Source organism: Apis cerana, linkage group LG12 (assembly GCF_029169275.1).
Source record: "Apis cerana isolate GH-2021 linkage group LG12, AcerK_1.0, whole genome shotgun sequence".
NCBI lineage: Eukaryota > Metazoa > Arthropoda > Insecta > Hymenoptera > Apidae > Apis > Apis cerana.
This window is the reverse complement of record NC_083863.1, coordinates 915,068-928,880: the sequence shown is the minus strand read 5'-3', so window position 1 is coordinate 928,880 and position 13,813 is coordinate 915,068. Positions and strand designations below refer to the sequence as shown.

The window sequence follows — 13,813 nt, the reverse complement described above, 5'->3', positions numbered from 1 at the left end:
TCTTCTTCTTTAAGATGTATGGATATAACAGGTTGATAAGGCGGAATGCGTTCATTCGTTGAGCTAATGGGGTTAAGATGGCTATTCTTACGAGAGGTAAAGTCAGTAATAACGGAAACGTCGTCACAGCGATCTTTTCGAGGATATACATGATTTCCTCGGATGGTAATTTGGCGGACGGTAGGTAGATTAAACCCTCGAGGCAGCGGGTGCAGCAGCCTGCTTACCGTATGCTCCCCATATGGCTCGTCCTCCCTCGAAAAAGCGACCCGCGTAGGCTCGAGCGCCTATATTCACCCTGCGCTGGCCCACCTTTCTCACTACCCTTTACCTGCGAATCGTTGTAATAGGTGCAACCATATTTTCACTACCGATGCACTGGATTATGCCAAATCACGGTGTCATTCGTGGGACAAGCAGATCGAGAGATTCGATTTAGACGCATCGACCTAACCTCACACGATACGTGCGATATTTTTACCAGTGGTGTGTGGAATTGTATATATGAAGCATGGTGTCATTCGTGGGATAGGGAAATTGGAAGATGAAAGGAGAATCGTATTTTTACTAGTGGTGTATAGAATTTGTATCAAAGCACTATGGTGGTACTATGGTGGGAAAGGAAAATTAGAAGATAAAAAGAGAAAAGAGATAAAAAGGTATATGAGATATAATCGTATGTTTACTAGTGATGTATCGGATTGTATCATCGTGTTATTCGTGGGATATGAAAATTAGAAGATCAAAAGAGAATAAAGAGAATTGTATCGAAGCATTTGTATCATTTGTGGAATAAAAAAATCAGTAGATTCGATTTAGACGCATCGAGCGATCTAACCTCACAGAACACGTGCAATCGTATTTTTAGTGATATATCGAATCGTATCAAAGTATAGTGTCATTTGTGGGAGATTCGTTTCAATTATATTTCTTACTACTGATGATATCAGATTGTGTCAATTAAATATTCGATTTAGATTCATTGAATGATCTAAATAGCTGCAATCATATTTTGATGTATCGAATTATGGCACGATTCTATTAAATTAGAAAGAAAAAAAGAGGATCGATTGAGCATCGAAGTTAAATGTAACTTAACCTAACATAATCTATCTTTCACCTGCAAATTATTTCCTGTAATAATATAACTTTATTTTCAGCATCGATGCATTAGATTATTCCAAGAGATATTGGAGAAAATTCGATTTGATTTAAATGCAACTATATTTTTACCGAATATTGATTATGAAAAAGCATTTGTGGGACGGAGAAAAGATCAAACTGAATGAGGAAAGTAAACTTAATCTAATTATCTAATTTATATAATAATAATAATAAATAAAATAATAAACATTAAGTACAATCGACTAAACTTGATTAAATTTTCAGAAGATACGAGTGATGACAATATACGAAACGACTTCCGTTTAAACGGATACTATTATGGGAAACACTTGCTCGAAATCCTTCAAACCTGTATATAAATTATAATCGTAAATCGATTTGAGCCAACACAGGAAATTTAAGCAGTTCTCACGAATTAACGAGTAATTCACGATAACGTCTGACGAGAGACTATCCGAAAACAGCGCCGCCCACATCCGGAGGAGGTACTGTTGGTGATGGTGGTGCGATCAGGTTGATCAGTGATCGGTGTAACGTGTCGGTTTTACTTATATACTTAACTCGCATTTATCCAAAGCGATCTCGAACCTTTTATTGGGTATTTATAAATTCTACGAAATTGTTTCGCTTCATAATTTCGGATAAACATTGAAGAGCGTGTGAAATGGGACAAACAATCAGATGTGCTGGTAGTCGTATAAATTTTTAAAGCTTATTTTTTATGTTGCAGACAAACTGCGAATGAATTCGAAATTTGAATCGCGAATTCATGACTTTTTCCCCCTTTTACTTTCTATTCTATACGAATTAAAATATAAAGCGGATAATTTTCTGCGTCTAAACGTTTTTTTCTTCGATTTCAGAAAAAATCTACGAAACGAAAACCAGTTAATAGAATTATATTAATTGCGAAGAATTAACTCTGCCTTTCTAAGGCAAAAGAAGAAAAATTGAAACCACAATTTTAACCTCGACTCTATCCATTACACCGTTCCCTTTCGAATGTTGTTTCTACGCGACAAATAGCTGGAGATGCGAATCGATGGAGAAAAAAAAAAAAGAAACAAAACGAACAAGGCTAAAAGAAAACCTGTGAACTGTCATTGGAAGTTTTTGTTCGAAAAAATAAATATCGTCTGATCCAATCTTTGGATAATACATGCGCGTTAAAATAGGTGCGAAGAGCCATCTTTGAGACAGCATAGCTGCGAAGATCGGCGAACGATTATAAGATGCTATTGCCTTTCTCTTTTTGTCTTTCTTTTTTTTTCCTCTCTGTCTACCGAACTACGCACTTTTCTACTTTTTCCCCTCTTTCTCTCGCGTGGGAATAGGCACGATCAGATCGTGGACAGCATCGGATCTCGAATCTCGAGAAAAAAAGAGAAAGGAAAAAAAGTTTAAGGAAATTTAGTGGCGTCAGACTCTTGCTAGTGAGATATTCCAGTTAGCTGAAACATCGAACCAAAATCCACCGCCTTTCTATGGGAATGCATAGTCAATGAGAGGATGATGGTTCGCGATAAGATTCGACGAATTTCGCTTTAATAAACTTCTACGCGATTGAGGAAAAACGAGGCTCGAAATTTGTCGCTTTCTAAACGATTGTTATCGAAATTTACATGGCATTAATAACAAATGTGAATTTATTTTTAATACTATCAATTAAATGTCACAAATATATCGGAGCTAGTATTTTGATAAATTTATTGAGAATAAAAAATTGTGAATTATCTTTACAAATTTTCAAAGATTTTATAATAAAATTACATTACGTAAATCTTTCATCTTTCCTCGTGATATTTTTCTCTCTTAAGAAGAGAGCTTTTTAAACGCTTAATTTTCAATTGTTTTCCATTCAGTATTTACCTTAATAGCGGTGCCAAGATTGGGTACCTGTCACTAATTCCAAATAATTTTCGAACAACGCTTACAGGTGTCAACATTCTCGATGAGACATCCGACACCGATGTTCTTCTTGTTCTAAATAGACCGGGTGGTCCTCTCACCTCTTCTGATCCTATCTTTGGACGATCTCGGATCAGCTTCAACGACGAGCTTACTGCTACTTACTAAAGCGGTACATGGATGAGAAGCGGATGACCGGGGTGAAATCGTCTGGGTGTAACATGGAAGAATTACAAGATGCCTCGCAAGCATCCCTCGAATATTTGGGATCGTTGTGTGCACTTTTTGCAAAAAAAACAAGAGTATCAATATCATCAATCATTCGATGTTCTAACAGATTAGAAAAATATTATACCTCGTTATTTACTACTTTTAGTATTAATTTAGTCGTTTTCTTGTTTCGAACGATACTTTATCCACCTACACGATGTGATAAAACACAGCGCGAAACTGTTGCCAAAAATCGTTAAACCTCTTAAAGTGATATTGGATCGATGCTAATAGCATTATTGGTTGAGAACCGTTGTTCAAGCGTATAATATATTTTTTCACAAAATTCGTCCAAAATTTCGAGACGAAGTCTGTACACACGCGTTGAGATACATTAAGAGGGACGCTTAATTTTTACCCGATCACCGTCCATTCTCGTTTTCGAATTATTCTACCGCTTACCAGAATGTTTTTACAGCCTTTTACATTCTCATCGGTGGTGCAGCTATAACCGTTTCGAGGGTCGTATTGTAAAGTCATGCCGGTCTCGAGCGGTCACGTGCGCATTGAGCCATCAAGACAAATATATTGAGGAAGAGGCGGTACGCTTATTACAGGCGAACCTCTTTCTCGGCCACAAATCAAATAACATTTTCGTGTTGGTAACAACCGAGACATGACGTTTTTTGTAAATCGCATGCACACGAGATGATGTTTTCTATAATTGTACGTGCGATTCGGAGAGAGAATACGAATTCTAAGTAGAAGTAAGAAAGGAACTCATTTGGACAGAGATAACAAACCCTCTCTTGGGTCTGAGAGTCGCATCGATTCAAAATTTTCAAATTAATTAATTAAACTGATCGAAGAACAAACTTTGTATTAATTTTTTTTAAAATTTGTAAATAAATTGTAATCAATCTGTTAATGTTATGCTATAATTACTTTCTCGTCCAGATTAATTTTTGTACAAATTTTCAAATCCGAACGAAACAAATATATTTTAAACATCCGTGCACGAAGAGATTATTATCCACAGTTTTCGCAAATTAATCCCTCGATACATTTCTATAATCGTAGCACAAATTTTTCCCAAAAAAAAAATTGTACAATAAAAACGAAGAGATCGGTTTTTAAAGGCAATCAGGACTACCTAGTTTTATACGATTCCTCTGGAAGGATGGACGAATGATATGGACGGTGAAGAAGGGATAAGCCAGAGGAGAAAATTATCCCGTCAGAGTGTAGAAGGTGAAACGTGTCTCACACTTACGTGTCCGCCCACGCTTGCAACTCGTTACGACTCTTAAGAAATTCACAATACGCGTTTCGTGACCCTGTCAGCGTTTTACCACCTTTAGTATCTTTACATTGTAATCTGATGATAGCAGACCATTCCATAATGTTAACTGGATTGGACTTTAACAAGATATCGCTTCTTCTTCTTGTTGGCCGCGTAAATTGTATAAAATGAAGAAAAAGGCCCCGTGGTAGGGGCCTCATATATCCAAGTGCGTAAATTTTTAGCCGTCAATTAAGATTATTAAAAAATTGTATATATTTTTTTTCATTAGGAAGGTAAGAAAAATCTAGATTTCCGTTTTTAAATAGTAGACATCGATCTGTTATGCCTCGTGTTAATATTTTGACAATTATTAATCAATAATTGACACGTATACCCCTTATTGGATTAACAACTGAAGCAAAATGAAATTTATTTATTATCGAATTAAGTGAAACTCATCGACTGAAAATGTTTATGATTTATCGTTTCTATTGAGAGAGACTATGAATCGATTTAAAAATGGAGGGAGAAAACGATTACGGCGAATTTATACCACGAATCCTCCGCCTCCTGACGCATCTCCTCGCTCGCTTAATCTAATAAAGCAATTAATAACTAATAACAACTTAATACGGCCCATCCTCGATAAAGTCCGTAATTACATACTCTTTAATTACGTGTATCCTGTGCACGATCGAGGTTCAGTGTTATTTGATTATCGTTCACGAGAGCATTCACGAATTAACGAAGAGGCGGTACTATTTGTTTTCGAGACGCTAAAACCTTGAGAACGGATAATTTATTGATGTTCGAACCTTGATCGGCGTCTGATCAGCCGTTTAAAAATCCATATATCTAGTTGAGAATCCGTGGAGAAAGTACAGGAAGTAGAGAGTATTATTGAAATTGTTTGCGTTACAAGTTATTTTTATAAAAAGATTTTATTTAGCGACTTTTAGTATTATTAGAGATATGTAATGAATTACTTTTGTAGTAATAAAATGTATTTAAATAAACTATTGATATTTCATTATTGGATCAAGTTATGGTTTCTCACAATGAAATAGTGTTATATACGTTACGATGGAATTATTAGAATTCGTTGAAAAAATTCGTTAAAAATATCTTTCTTAAATTTACTTTATTAAAAAAATATATGTATTAAATTAAAAATGAAAAGTGCACGAATTCTACGTATAAATTATTCCACGCTCTATAATTTTAATATCCTCCAATTATTTTACAATTTCACCATCTTTCGGGCGAAAATAGAGGAAATGCTGCAGATAATTTCTATTCCATCACTTTCCACGTCCTCAGACGTGGACGACTCGCAGAGGGAATAAAAGAATATATATATTAAATTAAAAATAAAATTAGAAAGGTGCACGAATTCTACGTATAATTTATTCCACGCTCTATAATTTTAATATCCTCCAATTATTTTACAATTTCACCATCTTTCGGGCGAAAATAGAGGAAATGCTGCAAATAATTTCTATTCCACTTTCCACATCCTCAGACGTGGACGACTGGGAATAAAATAAATAGATCGATCATTCGATCCCGACGATACAGATCGACAATGCGACGATAAAAAGAAAAGAAAAAAAGAAAGAAAAACGAAAAAGAACCCCCTGATCCACGTGTAGGTATGCAACGTTGGTTGGCGATGCGGATTCCCTTCAAAGAGGGCCCGGTATAAAAATCCCCCGAAACGTGAACGTGCCGGTTCAACGTGACTCGAAGCACAACACTCAAGCACCCAGGAGACGAGTTCGATCGATTCTCCTTCGAATTTCTAGCCCGTACCCTATATATTTAGCATATCCCCCATAACTGACAGCATGTTATTTCACCAACAAATAATACGCAAGAACCATTGTGTATCCGGCGAAGAGCACTTGAGATTGGAGGGCACCCTTAAACGCTTTTAAATACACGCGGAATGGGTGGAAAGGGTGTTGGAGGGCGGCCAACGGAGAGAGAGAGAGAGAGAGCATAAGCGTGAGAGGGAGTTGGAGGACAGGAGGGGTGAACACGGCCACGTAGAAAACGTGCGGTCTCGCTACCTGCTAAATTACTACGAACAGCTACGTGTACTGGATGGAGCGAGAAAGAGCATACTTTTTCTCTCCAATTATCGAAAGGCATTATGAGGATTTAAAACACCGATACTCGTGACTTGTCCCTCTCTGATTTTTCGTGAAATCACTCGAAACGGCGAATTAAAATTTTCATCGATCGTGAAAGTGAACTGTGAATGAACTCTCGAAATGGTGCGTTATTATCGACACGATGAAGGAAGAAAGTTTAAAAATTATTATTCTTATGCTTCGATTAAGAAAGAAAAGTTTCTCGTTTCTTTTTATTAATTTGTTTCCAAGAAACGATTTTTAATGAGATAAATAACGGGATGGCTCGCTCGAAATTCGAGGATTTGTGTTATTTCGGGGTGCAAAGTTTGATCGTCGAATTATTGCTCGGAAATCAGGACCAACGATCTCATCCCATCGTTCGAATTTTGCTCGGCTTTACCTCCCTTCCTTTTCTTTTCTTTTCCCTTTCGGATCCTTCCACCAAGATTCTCTCTTCGTTTCCTTCTCTGCCTCCCTACATCCATTCTCCTATTCTATCAAAACGGTTCCCACGACTTTCGACTGAAACTGAATTGCCAACGACTTTCGCTTTTTCTCTCTCTCTCTTTTACAATATTATACGTCACACGTTTCACGATGAATCTTATTACGACTTAGATCCTTTTTTGTTTCATTTTAAATATACGAAATTTGATGAAATTAATTTCATTAATTAATTTCAAGATTCTTTATATTTCCAAAGTATAATCTGTGTTACGATATTTGAAAAGCAGAGTTGCGAGTTCAAATTTCGTTTGTTCGATTTTACGCAAATCTAATTTTTCTTAATTCTTTAGCTTTCGATTTTGAATCGTGTTTCCAGGCCAATACTGTACGAATCACCGGTTCGGGCCACCATGATTTCAAAATTATTTTCTACTGGCCGGTCGTTCGAGACTTCTGGAAATCAATTTTTCCCCTCTGGCGCCAATTAACCAGAGTTTTCTCGACTTCGACGTAGGTCCGCCGGTGGAGAACAGCCTGAGACTCTGGGAAAGTTAATCGTTCCTTCCGTTTTCCTCTTCAACCTCTATAATCTTCGAATTCTTCGCTCCGATTTCAACGCGATTACTCACCGTGCCAACGATAGTCATCAATTGCAATCGCGTTTAAAAACGTACCTTCTTTCCCTTTCTCGAGTAATTTTTTAAATAATTATCTCAATTAACGCGATATAAATTGGAATAAGATACATTTTAAATACGTTCTTATCCTTATTGTTTGTTTCCAATTTCAAAAGATGTTACACAATAATGGATACCATACGTCTTAATAAACCAATATTATTAATAGACATTCTCGTGGAAGTTTCGTGGAATTTATCCACGATATTTCTAATTTAGCCACCTATTCAATACGATGGGAATATTATAATCGGCTTATGTGCGTTTAGCCGATCGAGTGGAGGAAAATGGTGGCTAAAACGCCTGTTGTTGTCATTTCTTTTTGCTCTCTCTCTCTCTCTCCCTTTCTCTCTTTCTCTACTTTATTCCCTTTTCGAGAAATCGATAGGCAGTCGTCGCTCGACGAGATAAAGGGCTCACAAAAACCACGAAATCACGATAGATCGGCTAGTTAGGAGAGTTTTGATGAATCCTAATCTTGTGAAATATATGCGTGAATAATGAGGGAGGACAGGCATGGGACGGGGTCCGAATTAAAACATCCTTGTCGTCTTGCAAACTAATGTCTAGATGGCGCTAATGCCGATCCTATTCGTTAGAAATGCGCCTATGATTCGCTTTTACGGATCAATGTAATTTGTGTCCATTGCAGTAGTCTTTTAATATATCTAGTTGATAAATTTGCATCTCTGTGAAATCAAATTCTTGTTATTTATTTCTTTCGTTATTTGTTAAAATAAAAACTTTTTTAACTCAGTCAATCGGAACTTTTCATCTTGTTTTATTTAATAAATTCATCGAGGTAAGTTTCATCTTGTTTTATTTCTGTTTACAAATATTATCTTTCAAACGTATTACACTTATGATCTGAATAAGCAAAGGAGTGCACATTTTTTCAAATGTTGTGAAACGTAATTAAATTTTTCGATATAATTTTCAATATACTTTCTTTCTAAAAATACCCATAATGATACGATACTTAATAATAACTATACATAATCGATGATTGTCGGTAAATTATGGAACATCAAAGAAAAGGAAGCTAAGGAAAAGAAAAAAGAAAAAATGAAACAATCGTGCTTTCTTTTTGAAAACAATCCATTGAAATAAGCGTTACAATGGACCTTCTGCCCAGCTAAAGAGTCCTCATAAAACAACAGTTGATCCAAACCAGAGAAAAAGATTATCGAAGAAGAGGGAAGAAAAGGAGAAGAGAGAACTGTTACAATATAACAATATGGCACCCTCCTGTGTGATCGAGTGCCTCTTCGATTAAGAGTGAAATTTCATTTTCCTCCTACTGTTAGGTCGCTACCACGCTTTCAATTTTCACCCATTATCTTATTATTTCATTATAATAATAATAATGATCAATTAATAAAATTTCAAAGAAGTTTGTTAAAAGTAAATTGTAAAACTCGACAATTAAAAATATAATAAAATAGAAATTGAAGAAAAATGTAATTTTATTATTTTATTATATATTGTTATTTATTATTTAATAAAATTTCTCTAACATCACTTTTATTTTGTTTACATGTAAAGCGGATACGAATCATCGAAAGATTAATTAATAATTAATTTGACAATTGGAAGTTCTTTTTTTTAAAAAAAAATTCTCCATCGTATATAACATAATCCAAGTACAAATGTTGATAAAAAAATTAATGACAATCAAAAAATACATTTTTCAAACTAATGTTCCTTTTTTTTAATCAAGTCAAAACGACAATTTTTCAAATAATTTCTCTAAAGTTGCCACGAGTGAAACTACCCTTCTCTTGCTTCTCTTGTACTCCGTTGTTGCTTCACTCGTGTAACAAATCGTAACACAAAATTTGAAAATTCGTTGGTACAAAGATAAGTTTGATTTCCATTCGGAGAACATCTCTATCGCAAAATAATTCAAAAAAGAAAAAAAAAAAAAAAAGAAAAGAAAAAACCACCGTTAAATTCCACCACCAGAGATGTATACATACGTGCAACATAAATTACATGGTGCGCATTGACGACCTGGCGCCCCACATTCTGACGCTTGCCAAATTTCAACGTTCAACGAACAGTTCCCCCCTCCAATTCCCAATGATTATCCACTTAAATCCTCGCGGAGTCGCGAGTAATTATGCGAGGGTGCGAGGGTCAATTTGATAATTGCATTATTCCGTTGCGAATAATTACCACCTTTCCCGCCAAATGCAAATCGTTCAAGAAGAATTTTCTGCATTCCTCTGCTCTTAATTGTACAAACTGATTCCGTTCCTAATTTCCCTTCGATAATTATACACCGATTGTCGAATATACCTTGTTGAAATAATAATAATAAATTCGAACAATATAAATCTATTTTCACTTTTGCTTCTCCAATAATTGGTACACTCGATTTTGACCTAGACTTCGTGCAAGTGATTATTAAAAATATTTGTACAGTGCATAATAATCGTATGAAAAGTTACGTTATACAGATACTTGAATTTATTTGTAATTTTTGTAATAAATATACGATGTACAAATTTGTAGTTATATTTGTATGTATAGAAATAATAATAAGAAAATATTTATAGATATGAAGGCAAAATTGAAAAATTGAAATTGTAATTGCAAATTGATTTTTAGTTATTTATAATGAATATTTGTGCATATTCATATATTTTAGAAATTTGTTTCTTATATACATAATAAATTTAGAATCATATAGCATGACACTCATATATATTTATTTTAGGTATAATGTACATGTATAGTATATTAGTAGAAAGAATGAAAAAGCAAGTAAGACCAACTGCCTTCGTCTGAGGTTAAAGAGGGGAGAAGCACGCGTCTGCCACGCTCCCAGTGTACACACCTGGGACCAGTTGGCTAGCGAGAGAAATCTTTTTCACCCTAAATACAAACAATAACCAATTATTAACAAATTACAACTGTAAAATTGGAAATATTTTGGAAACGTAGAAACGAAAAATCATGATTCAAAATTACTTTTTAAAATAAACAAAGGGCTACTTTGATCCATTTTGTCTGTGCAATCTTGCAATCTGGTAAGAAGTTGTAATTGAAAGTTCTTAATAAAAAAAAAAAATGAATTTCAACTTTGTTGTCACATTTCTATATTCGAAAGTATAAATAAAAAAGAAATCTATGACTATTATTAATAAGAATTAATAATAAGTTTGAAATTCGTTGAATTTAAAACGTTTAAAAAATATAATCAGCATAAAAAAATATAACTATAAATAATATCTTATATTTATTCCATCTACGATCAATTTTACGAATATTAATTTCAATTTCTCTTCGCAGGTATTTTCAGAAATGACAAAATATTAAATCAACAGGATGAATACTTTGTTTTTCTACTTTTGTATATAATAAGGTTTGAACGAACTCCTATAATTTCGTGACGAAGGAAGTAAAATTATTCGAGCGAATGTCCTTTCAATTTCAATGGAAGTCTTCCACTGAAAGAGCAACCGTTCGAAGTTCCTTCCTCCACAGGTTTCAAAAACGTAACACTAAAAATACATTAAAATACTTATAAATATAACTATTTATTACACTTTATGACATAATTCTTCACAAATAAATGAAGGAAAAATTTTTAAATTTTAATTTAATTATTTTTCTTTTATTTTCAATCCTACTATTTAATAACAATATCTCTCTTCCTTTTCCATTTTTAAAATTATCGACTTCAAATTCGAGAATAATTATTTTACCGTCCGGATATACTTATTTCGAATGATTCTCAATTATATCAAAGTATAGCATCTGGTTTTCACATTATAATAGTCGATCCCACAGTGTATGGTAGTCTGTTTCTTTAAGTATTAAAAAAGGAAACGTGCTTCCAATAAAGAATAAAAATAAAATAAAAAGATATCTGTGTACAAGTATCATTGAAAAAAATAATAACAATAATAATATTATTGTCAAAAATTTGCTAATAGTAAATTAATTATACTTGTTTTCTGATGTTTAGAATTTCATGAAAGGAAATGCCAATACCAAAATTAGAAAATGCCGAAAACATAGGGCGACACAATGCTCGACTATAAAGAAGAAAATCGAAACAAACGAACCGCCTATTGGACCTTTGAGACAAGTAAACAAAAATGCCGACAGGAAACTGAAACTAAGCTGAAAACTCGGAATTAAAGTCGCATTAATCACATCTTCCGGTTTATTTTGAAACATTAATTTATTTGAAATAAACAATAAATTTATACATGTATACATGTGTGTGCTCTAATTTATACGAGATTTAATTAATGTAAATTATTTATTACACATCTACCTATTTTTAATAAAAATTTTTAAAATATAAAATGAAATTTTTAAATATGATATTTTAAAAAGATTTTTAAAAGAGAAATTAAAAGCATAGTCTATTTAAATTAATAATAATATTACATTTAAATATTACAATTTATGGGATAAAATCTAATATTTTAAAATAAATTATTATCTATCTATTAAAATAATTTAGTAATTTTTAACAATTTAACAATTTCAAGCAAGTATATCATTATAAGCGTCATTCGTAAGATCGATCCAAATATTTATTATTTATTAATATACTTTTCTCAGGAATTAAAATATAATATTTTTATTATATTAATATTCTCTCTCTCTCTCTTCGTTATTATAAAATTTCTATTATAAATTTATATCATAAAGCCAAGTTAATCGGAAGTATGTGCATTTTTATATAGTTTTTATGGAGATATTAACGAAGCTGCTTTGAGTAAGAAGCTATATTAAAAAAGGAAATAAAAATGGGCAGCAGGTTGGTGCCGGTTTTGGCGCTCTCTAAAACGCCTGAACCGATGATCATATTCCAGATAACCTGGTTAACCCCTCTAGCCCGTTATTATAATATTTGCCAACCCAAAATATAGTAATTGCTTATTTGCTCGAGCCCAATTACCACAACATCCAGATACTTACATCCATGAATTTTTCGTTCTATACGCGCAGGATAGCTGAGAACGTTTTTATTATTCATTTTAAATGTCTAGATCACACACTGGCTGTACGATTATACATATCGAAGATAATGCGTATAAAATATTTTTAATTTTATTTAATATTATTGTCATTGTTAAAAATAATTCTTACTCTGCAGTATAAATCATTTATATCAGTTTTTAATTTTTTTGTATATTATATTTAGAAATGATGAGGAGAAGTCAATTTATCGATACAGAATAATATTTTTTTGTTCCATGTCTTATTTATTTTTGAACACTAGATCTTTAGAACTCTACTTTTGTTATATAATTTTAACGATATAATGATTTGATTTAAAATAAAATTATAATTTTAATAATAATTGAAATAATTGTTTAGTTAAATCTTGATATTGTCACCGAACGTTATCTTATATGAAAACATTCACATCGTATATCAACATTACGTTTTATGAAATCATTCTAGAAATACATTGTATCAAATCAATAATATAATTTATATATATTTTTTTTATTAAAAATTAAAACATTATAATTTTAAAAATAATAGAAATGTGTTCGATTGACATCCCATATCTTATTTATGATCTACACGCCAAAACAAATATAGACAAGAAGAATAAATATAGTAGGAGTAAATAAAAAGAAGGACAGAGATGAGATAAAAATATTGAAATCAGCGCCATCTCTAGATTGCCGCAAATGAAACATATACGAAGAAAGGACAGAAAATAATGAGAGAAAGAGGATAAGAATTAACAGTTAGTGCCATCTCTTGAATATTAAAGATATCTTTAAAAATAGAATAAGAAAGAATTGAAGATAAACGCTATCTCGTAAATACTTTTAAAAAGATATTTTTTTTTGATATTTAAAAATGGCGCTAATTGTTAATTCTTATCCTATCAATATTTTTTTTTCATTTTTTTTTGCTTTTTCTTTATGTATTCGTGACATTCTGGAGATATCGCTGATTTTAATATCTTTACTTTATTTCTATCTTTGTCCTATTATTTGCTCTACTCGTTTACAAATAGTAAATAATACTTCTTCTAT

The 13,813-nt window shown here is 32.8% G+C and overlaps 1 long non-coding RNA gene across 1 annotated transcript; it reads left to right on the top strand.

Annotated features, from left to right (window-relative positions):
• On the top strand, nt 1–4,241 carry LOC114576840 (uncharacterized). Its single transcript, XR_009832145.1, has 2 exons — nt 1–1,089; nt 1,161–4,241. It is a non-coding gene; the product is annotated as an uncharacterized LOC114576840 (long non-coding RNA).
• The last annotated feature ends 9,572 nt before the right edge of the window (nt 4,242–13,813 follow it).